Here is a 6,877-nt window from a genome sequence, read left to right as displayed (position 1 = left end):
CTTATCTCAGGGGCATATCAACCCTCTAACCCTACAGCAGAATTTAATTTACAGTGGCCTTGAGTGTCATTCCTTTCCACAAGATACTGCACTGGCCCATTACATCAAGAACATGATGCTGATTTGTACAGCCAGGTGGCTCAGTGGTTTAGCACCGCCTTCAGCCCAGGGCGTGATCCTGGAGACCTGGGATTGAGTCCCACATCGGGCTCCCTGCATGAAGCCTGCTTTTCCCTCTGCCTGTGTCTCTGCCAATCTCTGTCTCTCATGAATAAATTAAAAAAAAAAAAAACCACATGATGCTTAGTTTTTGTTTTGTTTTTTTTTGATTAGTTCTTGTGAGCAAGAAGTAGCAACCACTGCAGACCGATTTGTAAGATATTTGCATGCTGGTGGGTGGAAAAGAAATCCTGCAATTCAAGGGTCTTCTAGCTCAGCGCAAGTTCTAGGGGTCCAGTAGTGCGGGGCATGTGGAGATATCCCTTCTACAAGGTGAAGGATAAGTTGTTGCATCTGGCCCCTCCTATAAGCAGTAAAGTCACAATGGGCCACTTTGATGCAACATGCTCCTCATTTATGTGTGTCACTGCAGCTTATTTACCAAGTGACCCCAAAATCTGCTAGTTTTGAGTAGGGCTCAGAACAGGAGACAGCTCTGCAACGGGGCTTATGCAAGTTGCTCTGCCACTTGGGCTACATGATCCACCAGATCCAATGGCACTTGAAGTGGCAGTGGTAGACAGGGATGCTGTTTGGAATTTTTGGCAGGTCCCTACCAGTGAATTGCAACACAGAACCTTCAGATTGTGAAGCAAAGCCCTACCATCCTTTGCAGAGAACTACTCTCCTTTTGAGAAACTGTTCTTGGCCTGCTAGTTGGCCTTAATAGAGACTGAATTCCTAATCATGAGCCAAGTTACCATATGACCTCATCTACCCACCATGAACTGGGTGTTATTTCACCCACTAAGCCATAAAGTTGGGTGTACATGGCAACACTCCATCGCCAAATGGAAGTGGTATATATGTGATCAGGCCTGAGCAGACCCTGAAGGCACAGGCAAGTTACAGAAGAAGTGGCCCAAATGAGCAGCCTGTACTGATGGCCTCAGTCAGAGTTCCCTATGATCAGGGGATAAAGGAAGAGGAAGCTGAGGCCTAGTTTATAGGTTGTTCTGCATGGTATCCAGGAATCACTCTGAAGTAGACAGTTGCAGCACTACAACCTTTTTCAGGGACGTTCCGAATGGGAAATCCTCCCAGCAAGCAGAACTGGTTGTTCTGCACCTGGTTGTTTACTTTGCCTCAAAGGAGAAATAGCCAGACATGTGATTATATACCAATTCATGGGCTGTGGTTAACGGTTTGGCTGGATGCTCAGGGACTTGGAATTTCCACTCATGTTGGAAGGAACATGAGTGGGAAGTTGATGACAAGGAAATTTAGGGAAATTTAGGGAAGGAGGATGTATATAGATTTCTCTGAATGGGCAAAAAAATGTGAAGATATTTGTGTATTTTGGGAATGCTCACAAAGGGTGACCTCAGCAGAGGAGGATGTTAATGTCCAAGTGGATAGGGTGATCCATTCTGCGGATACCAGTCAGCTTCTTTCCCTGGCCACTCCTGTCATCACCCAATGAGCTCATGAACAAACTGGACATGGTGGCAGAGATGGAAGTTATGCATGAGCTTAGCAATATGCACTTCCATTCACCAAAGCCAAACTGTGTATGACCATTGCCGAGTGCCTGAGTAGGGACTATTCCCTGGGGCGATGTGCTTGCTACCTGGTGGCGGGCTGGTTACATTGGACCACTTCTATCACAGAAGGGGCAGCATTTTGTTCTTACCAGAATAGATACTTACTCTGGATATAGATTTTCCTTACCTGTGATGGTTCAGCCAAAATTACCATCCATGGACTTACAGAATGTCCTTATCCACTGGCATGGCATTCCACACAGCATTGATTTTGACCAAGGAACTCACTTCATATCAAAGAAGTACAGCAATGCGTCTGTGCTCATGGAATTCACTGGTCTTACCATGTTTCCCACCATCCTGAAGCAGCTGGTTTGGTAGAACAGCAGAATGGCCTTTTGAAGACTCAATCAGAGTCTGCTAGGTGGCAATATCTGATTATTTTTGCTAATATATATAAATACAACTGATTTTTACATATTTATCTTCTATCTTGTACCTTTGCTAAACTCACTGATTAGTTCTAGTGGGTTTCTTGTAGATTCCATAGGATTTTCTATAAACATTTATGTTTCCTGTGGAAAAAAAAGACAGTTTGCTTCTTTCTTTCTAAAATGTATGCTTTTTATTTCTTTAGTATATGATTCCTCCAAGTAGAAATTCTCCTAGATAACATACTAGAGCCATCACAATCAGAAAATTAGCATTTGATACTTTACTACCATATAATTCACAGACCTTAAAGCTTTGCCAGTTGTCCCAAAGATATCCTCTAAAGCAAAAGGATCCAGCGCAGAATCACATGTTGCATTTAGTTGTCCTGTGGCTTTCCTCTCCTTCAATATGGAGAATTCTTGTTCTTTCCTGGACTTTTATGACTGTGACACTTTTAAAGATTACAGGCAGCTACTTTGTAGAATGTTCCTCAATTTGGTATGTTCTGATATATCCTTGTGATAGATTCAGTTTATGCATTTTTGTCAGGAATTACAACAGAAGTGATGTTCTAATTGCATCCCACCAGCCTATACATTATTTTGGTCTGTCCCATTAATGGTAACATTAAGTTCGATTTCTTAATGATGGTGATGTGCACTGTAAAATTATTTTGTATCCTTTTCTAATTAATGAGTGTTTTCTGGGAAAGTACTTTCAGGCTATGGAACTATCTATCCTATTCTTCATTCAATTTTCACCCACTGGGTTTAGAATTCATTGATGTTTTGTGGATTACTATGATAGTTACGAAGTGGCATTTTCTTTCTTTCTTTCTTCTTTCTTTCTTTCTTTCTTTCTTTCTTTCTTTCTTTTTTTTTCGAAGTGGCATTTTCTAATTCCATCATTCCTTCTATGTTTGTCATTTTACTGAGAAAACCTTTTTTCTTCTTCCCATTTATTAATTACTATCAGAATGACTCATAGATTCGTATTTTATTCAGTGGATTCTAATCTTTTACTGTTATTATTTTGTTTGATATTCATATTGTCCCAGATTTGGCAGTGGGAACCCCTTCAAATTGGCTCTTGCATCCTTTGTCAAAAGCCCTATCGCTTGGGACTGCATCCTTTGTCATATCCACACTTTCTTAGCAGAATCAGATATTTCAGGTTTATCTTGTACTTCCTCCTCTTACCCTCAGCCCTTGAATCAGCCCTCTCTCCAAGGAGCAATGGTCCTTTTTTATGAAGAATGGTATTTAGAAACCAATACCAGATGTGATCAATGCTATGGTGAGCCATTATTCTGAGGTCCTTTCAAAACAGAAATTGGGGACAAATATATATGTATGTATACACATATATGTATATGTATATATTTCACCCTCGTATCTCCAATTCTAACCTAGTTACAGAATTCATTCTGATTTTGTCCTTTGCCATAGTTGAGACCCTTATCTGGCAGAAAAAACTCTGGCTCTCTTTATCCTTGATATATTTATTTGATCACTCCCAATCTTCTGTTGCTATTGCTGAGCATCCCCTCCCTGCACCATGAATGCCTGCTTGACCTCCAGTACCTCATGCCAGACTCCCACAGCATTCCCCCCATTGGTAGAATTGGAACCCTCTCCACCCTCCTCAGGCTCCAACACTCCACAATGGGCCACTGTTGTTGCTCAACTAACTGGACTCCTACATACCTCAGCTAATGGCTTTTAGACTGAATTATTCAGGAAGGAAGGAGGAAGAAAGGAAGGAAGACAAGCAGGCTCATAATTACTTTTTAATTAAGAAGAAAATATCCTCCAATAATTTTAATTTCTCATTGTTATTCACAATATTGTTAGCTACTCTTTTACTTGTGGCAGAAAGGTTTCATTATTAGACTAGGTGTGTCTACTCTGTGTCTATAATATTCTTTTTCATTATATTTTATTATTATTTTTGAAGGTTTTCTTTTTATTTTAAGATTTTATTTATTTATTCATGAGAGACATAGAGAGAGAGGGGCACAGACACAGGCAGAGGGAGAAGCAGACTCCTTGCAGGAAGCCCGACATGGGACTCCATCCCGGGTCTCCAGGACCACACACCTGGCTGCAGGCGACGCTAAACCGCTGCTCCACTGGGGCTGCCGGGTTTTATTTTTTTAAGTGATCTCTACACCCAACATGGGGTTCAAACTTGCAACTTCATGATCAACAATCACATGCTCTACCAACTGAGCAAATGAAGTACCCCCATGTCCATAATATATATATATATTTTTTTTAATAATTTTTAAAAAGATTTTATTTATTTATTCATGAGAGACACAGAGAAAGAGGCAGAGACATAGGCAGAGGGAGAAGCAGGCTTCCTGAAGGGAGCCCGATATGGGACTTGATCTTAGAACCCCGGGATCACGACCTGAGCTGAAGGCAGATGCTCAACCATTGAGCCACCTAGGCGTCCCCATAAATTTTTTTTTTTTAAGATTTTATTCATTTTGAGAGAGAGAGCAAGCGAGAGAGCATGAGCAGTGGTGGAGTCAGAGGCAGAGGGAGAAGCAGGAAGCCCAACATGGGGCTTCATCCCAGGACCCTGAACTGAAGGCAGCTGGTTAACCGACTCTGCCACCCAGGTGCCCTTATGTCCATAATCTATGTATTTTTTAATTTAATTAGTTAATTTTTTTTAATTTTTATTTATTTATGATAGTCACACACACAGAGAGAGAGAGAGGCAGAGACATAGGCAGAGGGAGAAGCAGGCTCCATGCACCGGGAGCCCGACGTGGGATTCGATCCCGGGTCTCCAGGATCGCGCCCTGGGCCAAAGGCAGGCGCTAAACCACTGCGCCACCCAGGGATCCCTAATTAGTTAATTAATTTGACGGAGAGAGGGTGAGAGAGCACAAGCAGAGGTGAGCAACAGAGGGAGAAGGAGAAGCAGAGGAAGAGGGAGAAGCATGCTCCCCACCGAGCAGGGAGCCTGATGTAGGGACTAAACCCAGGACCTGGGGATCTGGTGACCTGAGCGGAAGGCAGACTCTCAACCAACCGAACCACCAGGGCGCCCTAATTTTAATGGCTTGCATAGCCATACCAAAAAGGACCATATTTGAAGTTATTAGCTATACAAACTTTTATATTTTATTTTTTCTTCTTCTTCTTCTTTTTTTTTTAAGATTTATTTATTCATGAGAGACAGAGAGAGAGAGAGAGAGAGAGAGGCAGAGACACAGGCAGAGGGAGAAGCAGGCTCCATGCAGGGAGCCCGACGTGGGACTGGATTCAGGGACTCTAGGATCATGCCCTGAGCCCAAGGCAGCTGCTCAACCACTGAGCCACCCAGGCGTCCCAGCTATACAAACTTACAAGAAAAAATAGAATAACTGAGTCCAAGAGAGCTACCAGAGACTCAGTATTACTTTCTTATTTTTGACTAAATTCTGAAGAAGCTCAAGCATTTAGAGAAATGCCCAAAGTACTTAAAGGAAGCCATGCCTGGCAGCTTTGGTTACACTAAGTCAGGTTTCAGATTTAAGAGTTACCTTGATGGGGATGTCAGATCTGGACCTACAATGAATGATAAATATTTCACGCTGGTTCAGGGAGGCAGTGGTGCATAAGAGCATGGCCTCTTGAGCCAAAGGTTCCAACCTTCCCTGTCAAACTTACTAGTGGTGGGATCTTGTAAAAATTGCTCAGTCTCTTTTGGGCCCCAACATCTTCATCTCTAAAATGGAGACTACTTCATAGGGTTGTTTAGGGAGATTAGGGTAATACTTTAGAATAGTGCTTGGCATTAGTGGCAGATTTGACTTAAAGCTAAAGATACTTAAGTTGGGGATCCCTGGGTGGCTCAGCAGTTTAGTGCCTGCCTTTGGCCCTGGGCGCGATCCTGGAGTCCCAGGATCGAGTCCCACGTCGGGCTCCCGGCATAGGAGCATGCTTCTCCCTCCTCCTGTGTCTCTGCCTCTCTCTATCATAAATAAATAAATAAATCTTAAAAAAAAAAAATAAGATTCTTAAGTTTCAGGGGCTCTCGTCGACACAGGCTACCTCTGAAGCTCTGAATTTAAGTTTGCATTTATTCAGGCACCCAGCTGGCTTAGTCAGTTTAGCAAGTGACTCTTGATCTTAGGGTTCTGAGTTTGCGACCCACATTGGGTGTAGAGATTACTTAAAAAAATTATGAATTTATGTATTTATTTATTTATTTTTAAAAGATTTATTTATTTATTCATTCAGAGAGAGAGAGAGAGAGGCAGAGACACAGGCAGAGGGAGAAGCAGGCTCCACTGCAGGAGCCCGATGTGGGACTCGATCCCGAGTCTCCAGGATCACACCCCAGGCTGCAGGCGGCGCTAAACCGCTGCGCCACTGGGGCTGCCCCGGTATGTATGTATGTATGTATGTATGTATGTATGTATGTATGATTTATTTATTTATGATAGTCACAAAGAGAGAAAGAGGGAGAGGCAGAGACATAGGCAGAGGGAGAAGCAGGCTCGATGCACCGGGAGCCCGATGTGGGACTCGATCCTGGGTCTCCAGGATTGCGCCCTGGGCCAAAGGCAGGCGCCAAACCGCTGCGCCACCCAGGGATCCCTGCATTTATTTTTTTAAGTAGTTTCCACACCTAAGGTGGGGCTTGAGCTCATGACTCCAAGATCAAGAGCTGCATGCTTGGAGCACCTGGCTGGCTCAGTCCGTAGAGTGTGCGACTCTTGACCTCAGGGTTGAGTT

This window comes from Canis lupus, chromosome 27 (genome assembly GCF_003254725.2).
Source record: "Canis lupus dingo isolate Sandy chromosome 27, ASM325472v2, whole genome shotgun sequence".
NCBI lineage: Eukaryota > Metazoa > Chordata > Mammalia > Carnivora > Canidae > Canis > Canis lupus.
Note: the sequence above shows the minus strand (reverse complement) of the source record.